The sequence below is a fragment of the Opisthocomus hoazin genome, chromosome 13, assembly GCF_030867145.1.
Source record: "Opisthocomus hoazin isolate bOpiHoa1 chromosome 13, bOpiHoa1.hap1, whole genome shotgun sequence".
In the NCBI taxonomy this organism is placed as follows: Eukaryota; Metazoa; Chordata; class Aves; order Opisthocomiformes; family Opisthocomidae; genus Opisthocomus; species Opisthocomus hoazin.
The window spans coordinates 20,555,426-20,573,957 of NC_134426.1; the positions used below are offsets into that span (position 1 = coordinate 20,555,426).

General features: G+C 38.9%; 1 protein-coding gene across 10 annotated transcripts in view; it reads right to left on the reverse strand.

Annotated features, from left to right (window-relative positions):
• ARVCF (ARVCF delta catenin family member) overlaps positions 1-18,532 on the reverse strand; it is a 300,745-nt gene that overhangs the window by 270,051 nt on the left and 12,162 nt on the right. For 8 of the 10 annotated variants that reach the window (XM_075434691.1, XM_075434687.1, XM_075434697.1 and 5 more), the window contains one exon: positions 7,999-8,067. The exons of the other annotated variants lie outside the window; for them this stretch is intronic. The gene's annotated coding sequence lies outside the window, so the exon portion shown is untranslated. The remainder of the gene's footprint in view (positions 1-7,998; positions 8,068-18,532) is intronic. 10 annotated transcript variants of the gene reach the window in all.

Consider the following 18,532-nt stretch of genomic DNA (forward strand, 5'->3'; position numbering starts at 1 on the left):
CTGAGAGAGTTGGGCTTGTTCAGCCTGCAGAAGAGAAGGCTGCGGGGAGACCTGATTGCAGCCTTTCAGTACTTAAAGGGAGCCAATAGGAAAGATGGGGACAATCTTTTTAGTAGAGACAGCAGTGACAGGACGAGGGGTAATGGTTTTAAACTAAAACAGGGTAGGTTTAGGCTGGATATAAGGAAGAAATTCTTTACAATGAGGGTGGTGAAACACTGGAACGGGTTGCTCAGAGAGGTAGTGGAGGCCCCATCCCTGGAAACATTCAAGGCCAGGTTGGACAGGGCTCTGAGCAACCTGATCTAGTTAGCGGTGTCCCTGCTCGCTGCGGGGGGGTTGGACTAGATGACCTCTAGGGGTCCCTTCCGACCCAAAACTTTCTATGATTCTATGATTTTATTCCTTTGATTCAGCTCAGGACCATTACTGCTGGTAAGCATTGTGGACAGGAAAATATCTGCCTCTAAGACTTAAAAAATAACTACCTCTTTCCTATCCACTTTTATTTCTATGGATGGTATTGCTCACGTTAATTTGAAATAATTATTGCTTTTTATTTAAGACACCACTATGTAAGAAGATTCGGTGATAATGCTACAGCACAGAGAGGGAACACCAGACAGGTCCAAGAGCAGTTAGGCATCCATAAAACTGACGAACTTGCAAATTTTGGTACAGCAATATCCATTATGTTGCAAATCTTAAATAGGATTTTCACAAACCTTCAGCTTCAGTGACTGGGAGACAGACATCAGCCACCCAAACACAGAAGTGAGTCAATGGATGAATTGTATACATATTTCCACCTGCTGGCAGAAAGTGTTTACACAGCAGTAGTATGCTTTTACAGTGGTTCAAGTCTGGAATAAATCCAATAAGTGAAATTTTTCTTGGTTAAAAAAATGAACACAATGCAGCATTTATCCAACAATATCACTGGCACACAAAAATTATTATAGAAATTCTGCTTTTGATAAGGCTGTATACCTCTAGATCTGAGGCCCTAATATTAGTCTATCTGATGTATAATTATTTTTTTTTAATTAACACTGAGTGCTACCAACATATGGCAGTTTTCCAAAACTGTAAGTAATAAGCTTAAATTACTAAACACAGAAACATGTTAAGATGGTGTTAATCAGGTCCAATGCTCAGCAAAATAAGTATTTTTCGGTTGATGTTTATTTGAAATTAAAAGGTATTCTAAACCAGGACTCAAAGGAATGAGCTGGTATTCACCACATACCACTGAATTGCTGTAACGTGAAACCAACTGCTCTCATTTCATCAGAGCTGATCGTAGCAAAGCATGATAAAGTCAATACTACCATTGGGAAAGACCCTCTCCAAAGCACTACAGCTACCTCAAAGCACTACAGCTATGTAAAAAAAGCCTCCAGAGTGAATTAATCTCTGTCCTCCATTACACCAACAAGTAGAGTATTTCCAGGTACAGACACCACACTCCTAACCTCACTTAGGCATCTTTTCCACGCTGTGTACTCCAGGTTTCCACTTTTAAACACTTCAGATTCATAATCCATAATCAGCAGGTTTTATCAAGAACACTGAACTCCTGGGGAATAAACAAGTCCCAAACAGCAGCGTTAGCTAAACATTTCGTGGAACAGAAGAAAGTGAGTCATCTCTACTGCAAGACTGCTCAAGAGGCCTGAAGAGACTAGTTTACCAGTTAGCAAACACTAACATTCTACGCTCCTTTCACAAAACCTTAGCTGAAATGTTGAAGTCTCTCATTTCTCTCCCTTCTGACCTTGACAACACATGTGACAAGGCTGTTTTCAAACATATTTCCAAACTCAGCTCTGTAAAAAAACTTCTTGAAAGATATAGTATTGCACTAACACATGCCGAAAGGCATCTAGGCTTTGTGCTGCCCCCAGTACCTATAAATACCCAGAGTGTGACGTGCAACTACCAAACCAAATCCAAACTTCCTCCAAGAATGCTGAAAATTTTATCTTTGTCACCAAATAAAGTGTTACATCTTTGTGCCAAAATAACATCCCATACATCTACATAGCAAAACTTGTAAAAAACTACCAGCAGGTATTTTCACAAATGCCTTGTGCCAAGAGAAGAAATTCTCAAAACAAGAAGTGCTGCGATCCATTACAGCATTATGAATTCAATCTTCTGTCAGCTCAATGAGGTAACTATCAGTTCTGATTCTCTACAGCTTTCTTCAGGAGAAGAAACACTTCAGGAAAGCAAAAGAATTACCATACAATAGACTACAATTTAATTAGAAGGAAGAACACACTGAAGATAATGTCAATGGAAAAAAATGCTAATGATCATTTTAGTGAGATAAATATGCCCTCATATCCCCAGCCAAAAATGCCCAAGATCCATCTTTGCAATAGTAGGTAGCATTTGCAAGAAACAAAATCTCCCTTTCTACTGACGTGGGCGATGATACAGCTGCAACAATTACTGGAATTCCAGTCAGGAAGGAGAGGCGGAACAGGCAATGCTTTTAGCTCTCAAGACATGCCAGGGCGTATTTCCCTTCCCTTTCTGAATGCACTGTTTCAGGGAAATGAGCCCCGCCAGAACTCTCATGGGACAACGCATCTTCACAGTTGTTCAAGCGTAACCCTCCAGATGGAGGGAAAATCCAGCTTTAAATCTAGAAGGCAAAGGCAATAGCTTTATTAGAGTTTAATGCTCTTGATGTTACTATGTAGGTACTTTAAGAGCCTATTTCAAAATTTAACAAAGTCATCAGGTTTTTAACAGGAAGACCCTTTACTTAAGTTGTACAAGGAAAAAAGGTCTAGCAAAATTCTTATTGACAATTGTCAACAAGTTTCTACCGCAAAGCTGGCAAGTCAGTTTTGGAAGACTTGTTCCATTAACATTCCTGTTGAAGCCAATAGCACCAATTTATACACCACACCTAGCTTTAAGGAAAAAAAAAAAAAAAAAAGTAGCACTGTTTAATCAACGCTCACCATAAAGCTTTTTCTACAACATAATTTTAAAGTTTAGAATGGAAGAATAATACTGGAATTACAAAAAATCAAGAAAGTAGCAAAAGCCAAATAAAAGTGCCTGTCCTCTTTTATAAAGTATACTTTTTAACATTTGAAGAAAGAAACAAGAATCAAAACCAGCCACCATGGCATGGTGCAGCAGTTGAGAAGAGCTGCATTTCAATTGCATCTGTATCCATTCTGCAATTTCAAGTTAAGTGAAGAGGATATGTTTCTGAGGGGGAGCATACTAAGGAGAAGGTATAGTAAGGTATTTCTATGACAATGCTTTATATTTATTGTTTAATTCTTTTCATCATCTAAGTTTCCTTTATCTGCTTGGAAGGGGCTTTAAGGCGTCTAAATACGAGGAGAAAATTTGCCTAACATTTATGCCCTGCCGATTCTTTTAGATATTGCTGTAAGAAACGTAAATCAAGAGATTGGGTCTTAAAGTTTTATTCACTGTAGTTTTAATAGACCATGCCAATATTACTCCAGTATTGCCAGAGACACTTCCAAGAACACCGAATGAATACTAACAAGGTCTACCATGACTCTTGCAATGGAAGTACAGATTAAATCCTATACTTTTAATCTCCAAATTAGAGCCATACGGGGAAATTCAGTATGGCTTCATGGAATATGCCAGCAAAGTAATCACAGAGGAGTTATACTGTATGTTTACCCATAATCGAAACACACACAGTTCGATCAGAAGTTAGATGTTTGTTTTCAATGCCAACATGTGACAAGCTGTACAACTCCTTTTGATGGGCATACCTTAGCATGTTTCTATACGCGTATACTGTCTACAGATTATCAGTCTTTCAGGTCCAGAAAAGCATACAAATTTTGAATGCTAATGCATTTTAGATGAAGCAAGTTTTCTCTGAGTCATGAAACAGAAAGCAAGAAGGCACATAATGAAGTATCATACAGACTTCAGCTACGTGAAAGTCCACTTTTAGGGCCAACCTTATCCAGGCAAGTCAATGAAATTCTGCTTCAGACAGATAAGTACTTTTGCAAGACATTTTGCTCATAAACTGGTTATCTGTGCCACATCAAGAAATCAGTTAACTACACCCTACTACAAAAAGCCTGCTGTCTTGATAATCAGTAGTCCAGTAGTTCTGATGCTCTCTAAAGTGAATTACAATTTATTAAACCTTACCTGATCAAACCACAAAATATTATTTGTAGTAATACAATCTATCTTCTGTCAGTACATAGGTAGCTGCACAAACAGTGAACTGGAGGAAAGAAAACAGCCAGAGCCTGCTGCATGTTGTGCCATGGTGCAGAGCACCAGGTTTGCTCTTGCTACTGTCGTCCTTGTTAGAAGGAGACCTAAGCATGTAGGGCAGCAACTTCCAACATCACAGTGGCTTGCAACCTAGGCCCCATCCAGGTTAACAGCAGCAGTTCAGCTCTTCAGCTGCCTGGACCACATGATCATCAATAAACTACGCCAGGTCACAAGCAGCACCAAGGCAAATTCCTCAGGCTTTCAAAAAAGCAACCATTCTTAATTAGGAATTATAAAGTAATTCCTAATGAGACTATCAGAAACATAAGAAGATAAATCCATGCATATCATACACAAGTATCCAACTTTCCTTTTTAAATCTATTCAACAACACCAAAGGCACTACAATTGTGTGAATAATAATGAAGGCAAAATTAGGACTCATCAGCAATTCCGGAAGATTTGTATGACCATTAACTAATCACGTAGAGGTAACCTCTCAGCCCTATAACATGGAGTAACTCATCAGACCTAGTCTGTAAACCATGTCATGCAGCAACAATAGTGAAAGTTCAAATTCAAAATAGGTAAACTTGGTGTCAGATAAACCAGACAAAAATAATTTCTGAGAGCTACATATGAAAAATCACTAATTAACATCTAGATATAACACACAGTACATGGAGGGGAAATTCCTTTCTAAAACTACTTAGCTCAGACTCATTTATGTTGCAAATGTTTATAAACTAAAATGCTATCTTTGGGTCATTTGAGTATTTGGGTCATATCTTGCACTTCCCAGGTGGGAGAAAATCTGACATGCCCAAGACTTAATTTTATAATAAACTTAACTACAGACAATTTTTTAAAAAATAGCTTACTCACAAGAAGTATCAAGCGCATTAAGTAAGAGTTTGATTAATCTATAGCAATCCATCAATCGAACAAGATTAATTCATCGTTCTTGACTGCTCCAATAAAGATGGCAGAAACTCAAAATAAGCAGACATTCATCTACGAGTAATGAATTAGGGGAAAAATAAAATAAATACAAGGAAAAAAATGATTATAACAGATAAAAACACATGTTCTGGATGGCTCAGGTCTGAAATACGTTTCAAATCAAGTCAAATCCATTTTGCATATTACAATCAAAACCGACCATTTAAATCACATAACTGCAGTTCTGGAAATATCTTTTCAGTATTAATTTCTGACAAGGTAGTTATTTTTAAAGTTTCACCGTCATTTCTGGGCAACCATTGGCTAGAAGCTTTTATGCCAAATTCACTTGTAATAGCATCTTTCTACAGCGGATTAAAGAAAAAATCTTAATGAAAGTTATTGCATAGCTGAGGTAGTATCTCACTTTTTGAAGTGTTCACCTTCAAAAAAGAGTAAATCTTTTTCTTAAATCAAATCCATGAAAATGTCACTCAATATTATATTAAGCTTTTACTAAGAGTTGAGAAATAATACACAGGTTTGAAGACTTTACGTGTATTCATGAAATTGCACACTAATCTGCATTCCCTGTTTACATGACAAGTAACATCTGTGATGGTAGAATTTAGGCCATGTCTACCACTACTCCACTAAGCATTCATCCTGCAGCGCAACTTCTGGTCTTGTGAGCAGGCAATCTGTCTGTTTAGACTTACTCGTGCATATAGTATCATAAATCACACTGGATGATATAAGCAAAATAATTTTTGATAACCAGTTTTTATGGTGCAATGACTTTCAGGGCTGTAGGTATTCAAAAAAAAATCAATATGCTGGCATAACAGAAATGGCTAAAACTTCTTTCTCCTACTTAGAAAAGATCTTTTTATCATCATCAAGTAGTAGAATAGTTACTTAGTTTTCATATAGCTCTAGCTGTAGCAGACTATTATAAGTGTTTTTTGAAAGAAGATGAAAAGTCTTCACATTCAGACAGTGTAACATTACTCCCACCGAAAGCCACAGAAATGCTACTGCTGGCCTCAGTGGGAGCAAGAGCAGTTCCAAATGGCTCCAGCTTCTCAGATTTTCCACTAACATGTCTCTGGCAAAAAAAATGCAATTCTATTTTACCATTAAAACCACAAGTCAATAATCAATCAAAAAAAGACACCTAGAATTGTTACATAAGTGAGCAGTCTCAGCCAATGACTCGCACTTGTAAAGGAACTAACTAGCATTCCTCAGCACTGGCAAGTAATAAATTGAGTGCAGCATCATTCTGAAAATGTATGGCACTCCTGATGAAGGGTGACATACTCTTTAAAATGAGTAGTGAACATACCTCACTTCTGAGACAAGCAAATCAGTCTTAGACATGAACTATGTAAAAAATATCTATGGTAATGATAGCACAATTACTACTGTTCCTTCAGTGCAGAAAGAGAAGGAACATTTTCAAAGTTGTACATTCCTTTACTTCACAAATATGCTGCAGAATAACACTAGGTTGCTCATGCACCCACAAACAGCATCTCATTTGATGGTCTGCTACTTTTTTCCTAATTTTGAACAAGTGGTGAGGCTGTTTGGTAAGAGGTAACTCCTCCCAGTTTCTGTCACTTTACTCCCTTTCACCCCTACAATTATTTTCCTTTGCTCTAAATACTACAACTTTCCCCTCACGATGACTTGTCACGCTGAAAAATCTCCTAAGAAATCTCCCAACGCTCCCACCTATTGTTTAGGATACTAAGAAGCAGTAACTTCCAGTTTTGCTTATATCGTGTAAACTGTATTCCCATCTTTCACTGAACATTCTACTTTCCCTAAAACAAAGTTAGAAAGAGACTATCAAAAGAAATTCAATTAGAAAATTAAGGCTTTTAAAAGCTTAAATTAATCAATGAATTTTATTCATTTACCAAGTACACCTGCCTTCTGGTTTCAGTCATTTAAAAGACCAACTTTTTTGAATTATGTTCCTTTATCCCAGCGCAGACGGCTTTTCCTTGTGTAAGAAAACTTCCGTCTGGCTAGTTCTCAGAAATGACTTCCCAAGTCATCAGAAGACATACAAACTAATTAATTGCTTGATCTTTGACTATGCTGACTGTACCGTTCTGACAAGGGCCCTTCCCTTAAAACCAGTAAGTTTGCAGAAAGGTCAAACGCTGCAAAAAGCCATACATCCCATCACACAAGTAGATAAACACTGAATTTATACCTGTGTTACATTCATGTGCCACAGACTGCTGCAGAGAGAGCTCAGAGAACAACCTCAAATGAAGTCTAATCATAGAGCTGAACACAAAACAGAGTGGCTGAGAGCAGGCAGTTACAAGGTGGGAAACCAGTTCACCTCTTGTCTAAAAGCAGGACAGCAGCAGAACAAAACATTTTGAAAAGGTCCATTTATGGAGTTCTGGAAGCTTTATTATTACTTACATTATATGCAGTTAATTATTCTACATTTTGATTATACAGACATTTGGTTTTATATGGTGCTTTGCTATTCCAAGCAGACTAATTCAAACTCTTGCATACTTTAGCCATACTCAGTTCAACAGTCCTACTGCTTCAGAAAAAGGTCACTAAAGGTTATCACTATAAAATGAATTTAGTCTTTTGCCACTTTATTGTTGGCTAAAGAATGACAATTGTGAGACTGTCTGGAACGGTCAATAGCAAGACAGATTAAATTAGTAACAATTTTGCCTTCTAGATTTCATAGACATGAACATGTGGAGTTAACAAAAGAAAGAAAAATATATGTCAGGAAATTCTGACAACTCTTACCACCGTTTCAGGCGAGTTGTTAGGCCCCTTTCCTTGCTCATAAAGCACAACTCAAAGTTACGGATATCCCTGAAAAACAGAAGAGAGAGATCAAACTCTGTCACTAATGTGACTATTGGCTTGTTGACATGAGTAACGGGACAACCCTACACACAGCCTCACAGCTCAAACACTTGCCAAAATTGCACTGCTATTCCTAGTTCAAAACAGCCGAGTCAAGACTTTCATCAGCCTCTGGAGTTCCTAATTCCTGAAATCAAAGTTCACAGTAGAAATGTTTTATCTGGTTTGAATGCTCTAGAATGTGGACAAGTTTCTCCTGAAATCTCTGGGTCACAAAATCCAAAAAGAAATTAAGTGTACAGTAACAAGATGCAATATAGTCAACATGTTTCTCCTCATTATCTCTTTGCTTAAATGTATTTTTTGTGGGTCATACGCTTTATTTCAATGACCTAACACTTGTTACATACATACAACAGTATTTTCCACAGAAAACATACATACTTGAGGTTACAAGGAAACTGGAGAATTTTTCAAATCAAGTTAACAATAATAGAAAAGTGTTAATTCCCAGGGAACAAAAACACTGTGCCGGGCTACATTCAGCCAAGTCCGGATCAACTGTTCTTTGTGTTTATTTTAACTCCAAAAAATATAAAATTCTAACTGTTCTACCTGCCTTTGTTTCCAAACTAGAAATACATCTGATTCCATCGGTACGCTGCAAGCTGGAATTTGCACCTTCATTTCATGTGGATCAGTAAGAGCAAGGAGCACTGGGGTTACAGGAGAGAAGAGGATAAACTTTACCCTGACCTTAAAATCTAAACACCTTTAGATCCTCGATTTCTCTACAGAATTGCTAAAGTTAAAAAAGGGGAAGCAGGATACTTGAATGGCAGTACCATAGAATTCTTGGTTATCACTACATATTGGGCAAGACACAGAGGAATATACATATGCCCAAGTGTAGCTATACCACTACAACGCCGACGCACCACTGGCCACTGGTCCTGCTGCTGCTGGCTAGACTGGATTTGGAAGATAGTCACACTGACAGACGGGGTACTCCCTAACAGCAGGGATTTCAGTAATCAATATCACAAATAGAATCACAGAATGCTTTGGGTTGGAAGGGACCTTTAGAGGTCATCTAGTCCAACCCCCCTGCAGTGAGCAGGGACATTTCAACTAGACCAGGTTGCTCAGAGCCCCGTTCAACCTGGCCTTGAATGTTTCCAGGCACGGGGCCTCCACTACCTCTCTGGGCAAGCGTTCCAGTGTTTCACCAATAACTAGGGTTTGTTTCGGGTTTTTTTGGTTTGGTTTTCTTTTTTCCCCACAGTCCTCAATGAAGAGTGCTCACACACAAGCCCCAACCTGAACCCACTAATACCAGTAAAAAAATTACGAATGCTCAGACCCACAAAAGATGTATGAGCACTCAATGGGAATAACAGAAAAATCAGAGAAACTGATTTTTTTTTTTAGAGATCTAAAAAAAAAAAAAGAAAAAAGCTATCTGCAGATTGCTTTTATGAAGGAAGACTGGGTTTTTCCCCCCCTCATTCTTGTAAGCCAGTCAGCGTTTGGCTGCCTTACAAAACCCATATACTCTCCCTGTGTGCCTTCACCTTCCACAGTAAATTTTATGTTTCATTTCGTAATTTACAAGTTATAAGGCAACCCTATATCTTAATAAAGTAATTCCAGTGATTCAGGATGACACTTCAGGAAAATTTATCTTATTAGTAAACAGGATGCTTTATTTATCTCTGATAAGCAAATGCTTTTAATTATTGCAGAACAAAGGAGAAATCTCATCACAGACATGTAACATACTAGCAAGTAGAGCACGTACACGGAAATTCAGCTTGTCACAAAATAAAATTCCATTAAAGGGGTCATGTTGTTCCAGAAGCAGCAGTGAGGGAGATGGTAGAATCATAAGAAATGTGTATCGGTACAAAATCAACCTCAGGCAAAAATTTTTCTCAAAACTTTCATTTTTATTAGCAATTCAGACAATTGCCTGCTGAGCAATTCAATCCAGAGGTCAGAGGCAAAATCTTGCCGTTCCTTGCCCTGTAAACACACGATTTCCCCTAACCAAAAAGAAATGTAAACAGCAATAATAATCAGAAATAATAAACAGACATCAGTAGTGTAATACTACAGATTTAAAGAAGCCAATAATAGCTTAAGTTTTAAAAGATTGCAACAAATCCTAAACTGACCCTTCTAAATTTATTTCTCAAGAAAATATGGCAATTCTCTATGAACTATTGTAAAAGCTTCTACTCTTTAAAAAAAGGGGAAAGTTACAGCCTATTAAAAAAAAATCACTATTAAGAATCTCACTGATTAAGAAAATCAAAAACTGAACAGCAAGCTGTTTTAATTCACATTTTCAATAAAAATCAAGATGTGACTTGAGCTACAAATCTGGGTACTCTGCTACCTACACATGCCTGTAGCACCTAGGAAGATTTCAGGAAGAAATTATAATTATGTGTAACTTACATCTACGTATGTCATCACTTTTTCCCTTCTTTGGGCAACATAGCTCAAAAAGTCTGTTCCACATTCTGGTAATTTTCACTTGATTAGACTGACCACTATTCAGCATCTGATTCATGGGAAGAGAAACTGAAGCGTATCATACATGCACTGCAAAAAAGATCAAACTAGAGCAATTCTTGATGACAGTCACCTGCTACTAAAACATATCCTTAGCTTTCTGCAATAACATACTCTTAAAATTGTAAGGGGTGTGGATGTAATGCGATTTTGGATATCCATGTACAGTACAGCTCAGCAATACACTAGCTAAGTCAAGCAGCAAAGCAAGAGAACAAGATTTACAGTCTTCACTTACAACCTTGCTTAAAAAGTTTAGTCTGCCAAACTCCACGTCCCAGAAGGTCTGAATTTCTCAAGAACCAAGCCAACTTTGAAACTACAGAAGTAGTACAAGTGGAGTTGTATTTTGAACTTGTCAAATATGTATCATGGCTTAACACAGAACACTAAGGAGAGAAGAAATGATGGAAAGAAGAGCACTTAAGCTAGTGATCTGTCATGAGCTTGAACAAACTTTCCTTCTGCCAGACCAGTTACCGAGAAGTAAGGAGTACATACTCCGAAGAAGTGCAGTAAGGATTACCTTAGTAAGTCTCTTATAAACATTCAAAAGACCCACCACGTTAGCAATTCCAAACATAGCAAAGGCTGAAGGTCTCTTAAAGAACAGCTCTCAGCATAAGGCAGTCAATTCTGACTGGCACCTTCTGTTGAACCAACGCCAGCTGACAAGGGCATGACTTTCTATCGATGCTGAAAATGATGACTTGGTTCAAAAATTGTTTCATTTTGCTGCCACAGATTTCACTGCTCAGGCTTTGTGCCCACGAGATGAGTAAAACATGCTCATTAGGTAACCTAGTTCTGCAGAGAGAAGACTTCAAACAAAGGCTAAGCACCTTTCTTTTAATATTACAAATATGTCCTCAAGGTACTGTAATGCAGACCAGTTGTACAGGTGAAAACCAAGCACAGATCTCCGGTCGCACAACTGCACTGCAGTATCACATTCTTAACAGGAGGACTGCACTGACAAGAGTTACGGGTAACATTAAATATGTCAACAAAAAGCAGTGAGCACTGAGCAGAAATACAGCTTAATACAACACAGGAATTCTGAGGCTCTTCAGAAATCTGTATAAATAAATCATTTTTGCTCTGTTTATCCAGTCTAAACAGGCAAGACAATTATGAACTATTTTAGAAACTTCTTTCAGCTTGTCCAAAATATTTAATGTCCATTGTTTTCATCTTCCTAGTTACAGACACATCCGCGTCAGACACTATCTGTTACAATCAACTTGGACTATTCCTACCATCTCTCTTAAGTCTAACCAATAAAGTAGTACTGAAAAAGGAAAGGGGATGGAAGGAAGAAGGGACTCAGAATACCACAAAGATAAGCAGGCGGTTATTTCTTACTCTCAATGCAACAACAAGAACTTCAGAAGCCAAAATGTTCCAGCTGAACTAACTATGGCTTCCTGCTGCTGTTACTAACATGGTATTGTAGAAAAGTAATTGCAAATATCACTCACAAAGTACAAAACGCCTAACAGAAACAAACAAGACAGTGGAAGAAACAGCTATCTGCTGGCAAAGCCAAAACTCATTAGAAGATTACAACCCATATGCTTTGAAGCCAGCTGTACAAAGGGATAGTGGAAGCCTTTAAATTTAAATAAACCTTTCAAAATTCTTTATTTCACTAAAGGCAGGAGTTTAACCTTAAATGTTAACTTCAATGAATACAACTAAGTTGGTTCAAAAAAACCAAACAAACCAGACTTTCATAAATGCAGCTGCCAATAGTACCCTCAGAACTGCAGCCACATCCCAGCCTGGCCCACAGCTCTGTCCATCCAGCTCTCCCCTCACACCCCTTGCCTATGCTGCGAGAGTCACTGATGGGTTACACCCACTGGCGAGAAATGTCAAGGGAGATTGCCTTGCATCCCTGAAATACCTTTCTGGACTTCCTGCCCTTTGCACCACCAGGAACCTTGCAATTTTGCTTCTCCTTGTAGAAGACAGAATAATTTGAAGGATATTCAATCATTCACCACCACCTTTTCACAGAATCAAAGAACAGTTGAGGTTGGAAAGGACCACTGGAGATCACCTGGTACAATTTCCGTGCTCAGAGCAGAATCAATTGCGAGCAAGTTGCTCCGGATCTTTTCCAGTCAGGTTTTGAAAATCTCCAGGAACATAATCTCCAGAACCTCTCTGGGCAACTTGCTCCAGTGTTCAGTTCACCCTTACGGTAATTCTTTTTTTCTCTCTTTCTGATCAAAAGACGACTTCACTTCATACCTATCAGCATACTAGGCCATGCTGCCTGTTGTAGTATTCTTCATCAGTGGGAGCTGCTTAAATCAATGAGCTCTGAAAATGACAATAAGATGTATAACCATGAAATTTATTGAACATGCCTGCATGCATTAGTAATGACACAGTATGGCCTCTGGGTCCAATAATGCAGAGAGCTGGATTCCTTCATCTTCCAATGACTGCTCTAAATTCCCTAGTCACACAAGGACATACAAAACAAGCGTGTATTTTTTACTCCTGGATATTACAACTACTGTAAAACAGTTGGGTTTTGTCTTGCTATTGTACACACCCAATAAATTTCTTTCAATTTCATAGTGTCAAAGATAGTTTAAATAATTAGTTTCTCACGAAGAATCTACTATTAATATTCCTTCCCTCCAAAAATACATGCAAACAGTTATTCTGAGGTGGAACTGGGAAAAACCTGTATAAACTCAATGCTCTCGAGATTTCTGTCCGAAATCAGTCACCTGATTTCATGTGAAATGACAAGAGTACACAAGCATGTATTTTTTCATTCTTTATTACAAAAGTCACAAGTGACATTTGCTGTGAGAAAGACAATGTTAACAGGCAGTGAAATGCCAAAGGTTTCCCAAGGAAAAGTCAGTTCTGTTCATGATTCTCCTCTTACAAGACGTAAGAAATTCAGGTGTACTCAGTCAAACCACACCTGTGTGAAGAAGAGAGAAATGAATATCAGGCAGTTAATTCCTAATACTAAAACTGTGTAATTGTTGTATTTGTGCATAATTCCTTTCTCATTTTATATTCTCTAGAAGAAAATGCCTTGAGAGATTTATTTTCCCCCACTAGAATTCTCCAACTTGCTGTAAATATTTTATACCTGTGCAGCTACTGAAGTCACTAAATTATCAGTCTTGTACTCTAAAATAAGTCCGCCTATTTCAGGTTCTTCTCCCCGCCCCTCTTCTTCATTACAGCTATTTTCACTCCGGACTCTCCACACACTGTGTGCACCTGTAATCTGTATCTACACTGTATTAGTAGGATCCTCCTAATTAGATTTAATTTCTTCAAGTCAGAAAAAAAGTGCCATGCTAAGCCTGCCAGTTCCTTGCAGAATGTCCTGGAAGGTCAAATGGTGTGTATACAAGGGCTTTGTGATCTGTTTGACACAAGAAAGGTAAGGTTGGTCAACATTTCAGATGCTCTCAGTAATGAAAAGCAAAGTAACTGGTATTGATTCCATTCACATCAATCTCAAAATGGTAAACAAAATAATTATAGTCTCAGTATAGCAGTCTCATGAGTACATGTAGATATACTTAACAGATCTACAGACAGTAGAAAGCTCATTTAAATCAGACACACTGTGAAATTCTAGTTTTCTTAACTGAGCTACTATGGAGTCAGTAAAGCTTCTGAGATCTCCACACCACTTATCCTTTTGAATTTAACCAAAGCTGGAAACTCTCCAAAGACTGGGACTTCTCCTACAGAGTACAGCTCCAAGTTCATCTATTTCTGAAACAATAGCTCTGTCCTTTAACAGAGATACCTGCATTACGGTTTTTGAAGCTTTTATAATACCAAAATATCTTAGTTTACTGCCTAAGAAAAACCATTAAAAAATTTTAAATTAAAAAATAGCACTCTCTCCTTTGTGAGACCAGCTGCTTTCCCCTAGACTTCAACCTCTTTTCACAGGAAAAGGTTGAGTTTATTCTGCGATTCTTATTAGTCTTTCGCTTCTTTTTGGTATGATGATGAACTACAGCATAGATTTTTTTTTTTTTGGCCTCTCAAGGGCCAGAAGGTTTCTCTCACAGGCCTTGCTTCCAGCATCATTGGTGGAACCACACAGTACAATCACATGCACACTAAAACTCTAGCCTACAGCCTCCTTTTCCCAACTGCATTACTGCAACAGACACATCTGCATTTGGCACCTCCAAGTTCTTTCATTGCAGGGATCAGTAACCAATTTGTTTAATAAAGTAAACCACAGTAGTTTCAAAATACAGCAGTATTTATTCATTATCGCACAGGTAGTAAGCCTGTAACACAAAATATAAAACTAATAGAAAGCCATTATATAGCCTTATTTATGCTTAAAATGTCTATTGCCAATTGTTGTCGTTCTCTCATCACAACTAATGCCCATCTCCTGATGGGGAAAATGACCTCAGTCCCTCTGTTCCCTGGCTAGTATGCCAGCATTCTCTAAAACTCCCCGTGTAATCACAGAATGGTAGGGGTTGGAAGGGATCTCTGGGGATCATCTAGACCAAGCCGCTGCCAAAGCAGGGTCACCTACAGCAGGCTGCACAGGACCTCATCCAGGCGGGTCTTGAATATCTCCAGAGGAGGAGAATTCACAGCCTCCCTGGGCCACCTGTGCCAGGGCTTTGTCACCCTCAGAGGGAAGAAGTTCTTCCTCATGTTCAGATGGAACTTTCTGTGCTTCAGTTTGTGCCCGTTGCCCCCTGTCCTGTCGCTGGGCACCACTGAAAAGAGTCTGGCCCCATCCTCCTGACACCCACCCTTAAAATATTTATAGGTATTTCTAAGGCCCCCTCTCAGACTTCTCTTCTTCAGGCTAAACAAGCCCAGCTCCCCCAGCCTTTCCTCATAGGACAGATGCTCCAGTCCCCTCATCATCACCTGCTCTAGGTGACCCTGCTTCGCAGGGGGGGTGGACAAGATGACTCACAGAGGTCCCTTCCAACCCCTAACATTCCGCGATTCTGTGATAATCTTCGTAGCCCTCCGCTGGACTCTCTCCAGTAGTTCCTCGTCTTTCTTGAACGGGGGAGCCCAGAACTGGACACAGTACTCCAAATGGGGCCTCACTAGGGCAGAGTAGAGGGGAAGGAGAACCTCCCTCGACCTGCTGGCCACACTCTTCCTAATGCATCCCAGGATCCCATTGGCCTTCTTGGCAGCCAGGGCACATTGCTGGCTCATGGTCAACTTGTTGTCCATCAGCACTCCCAGGTCTCTCTCCACAGAGCTGCTCTCCAGCAGGTCAGCCCCAAGCCTGTACCGGTGCATTAGGCTGTTCCTCTCCAGGTCCAGGACCCTGCACTTGACCTTGCTGAACTTCATCAGGTTCCTCTGTGCCCAACTCTCTAGCCTGTCAAGGTCTCGCTGAATGGCAGCACAGCCTTCCGCTGTATCCGTCACTCCTCCCAATTTTGTGCCATCAGCAAACTTGCTGAGGGTACACCCCATCTCTTCATCCAGGTCATTGATGAATAAGCTGAACAAGACTGGGCCAAGTACTGACCCCTGAGGGACACCACTAGCTACAGGCCTCCAACTAGACTCAGCGCTGCTGATGACAACCCTCTTGAGTGCTGCCATTCAATCCACCTTTTCTAGACATAAGGTCCTGAAATGGTTGGTGTTACTAGAATTCTCTCTCAAACTAAACACAGTAAAAGAGAAATATACTGAGAAAAGGAGCACAGCAGTATACTCTCTTACATAAAGCTTAGCTATTTCATTTGAGTGTTAGTTGGGATAGTCCCTATTGAACTAAACTATTGTTTAATCTCTAGTGCCTGGTTAGTTGGGGTATTCCCTATTTATCTAAACTATTGCTAATATCTAGTGCCTGGTTCTTTACACCGGTCACTTCATGAAGTCTGACAGAAAAAGCAACAAAACACACTACATTCGATTACACCTGAGAACCAAAAAATCATCTTTTTTAGCATGCGTACATTTTCAGTAAGACTCAAAATGGTAGACTTAGCCTGGATTTCTCCAGGAGAGAAGGGAAAAAGAAGTATTAGTCAACTTAAGTCAACTATATAAGAACTGGGAGAGCTGTATGTGAGAAAGGACAAGGTAATACTAAGATCTAACAGTGAACGATTTTCAGTAGAAGGCAGGAATTGCTAATACCAGTGTATGTGACAGCACAAGAACTGCATCTGGAATTCAGTATGATATCCCAGAAATCCATATCGGAGAAAGATCAACTCAGCATGAATATGGACTACTGAAACAACCTGAGAATGGACTAGCCATTTGATGAGCGGAGAATAAAAGTTTGCATTACTTAGCCCAGCAAAATAAAGGCTGAAAGGAGGTAGAACTGTCCTCACTAAATATACTAAACATGCAGTTCTCAGAGAGAGAAAAAGAGAAAAAGAGAAGCCACTGAAGCACAAGGCTAAACCAATATGAACTGGCTAAATAGAAACCAATTAAATAAGCTGAAGTATGGAGAAATTTTCAACCATCAGAACGATCAGTTCTTGGGAAGCTGACATGTAGAAGATGCTTAAAAGGCAGAAGAACAGCAGAGCTGCCCAGATTCAGAGGAAAGCCCACACTGCTAAATTGCAGTGGAAGTTCCAATGTGAAATCATTTGCTTACTCTACAGCTCCAGTTTCTGTGATGCCAAAGCAATGATATAACATGCTGGCAGCTTAGAGTATATTCTTTAAGACGTAACTACTACATATTACTTCATTTTCCTAAAATACCAAAGCCAGGCACTTAGCTGTAGGAACGCAGATGAAGGTTATGGAATCTATACAAATTCATATTTGAAAGAAAAGGAAATAGTATTTTCCATAAGTATCACAAAGTGAAAGAAGTGCTAAACACAGACTACTGTCCCAGACCCACAAGGTTCAGAGATGCAGCTGACACAGGAAACATGACCTATGCTATCTTAAGTATTATATTACCAAAATGAGTATTATACAGTTCATCATAATCTGCTGTCCCAGGAACAGTATCTAAGCCCTTAAACACTGAAGCCTTGAGAGACAGTGTACTTGGAAGTAAAAACAGCAAACCAGCCAGTGAAATAACTTATTCCAAACTTAGCAGAAGGGGAACTGGAATGAAATTTGAGGTCTCCTCCTTGAGTTACTACACAACATTACAGTTTGAAGCAAAGATTTTGTACGCTACATGGAGAAATCTTGAAAAGATGGACCAGATGATCTTACAGGTGTTTATGACTATCTGCTTTGACTAGTTTTCTGTCCCTCTAGTTCCAAAGCTTTTCCACTCCTCTATTTTCGATTCAATGGGACATAAAATTTTGCATCTTATTTTGACATTTGCTGAACAATGTGGTAAGTTCAACAGCTAAAGGCTATTCTCTGTAAATTAATGTTAAACAACTTGTTTCCTGATGAAAACACAGAAGGAAAGAAATTAATTTAATGAAAACCTGTGTTTAGTCTTGTTCTGGCCTCAAGTGGATGGGAGCTTGGAATACTTCTCTCCCTCATTTAAAAAAAGCAAAGGGGGGGGGGCGGGGGAGAAAAAGACAACTCTCACCAGCTACTTTCCAAATTTAACAGCTACAAGTTCTCCCTACTGAAACACAAACACCTCCATGTAGCAAGTATGAGATTAGACAGTTATTCCTGTTTTCTTAAATTGAAGCTAGTAATTTATTTAGGAAAATCATGCAGATTATACTGTGAATTAGACTGCATCTTTCACGCCTGCCAGCTGCAGCATCATCTTTAATACATATTTGAATAATATGTAAGTTTAAGAAAGGAAAATGCAAGTATCAGTTAAGAAAACTAGACATACTGAATTCAGTATTTTCTAAAGGTATTGTTACATAGAAATCTTGCTGCATTTTTAACAAGAAGCACTGCAGTC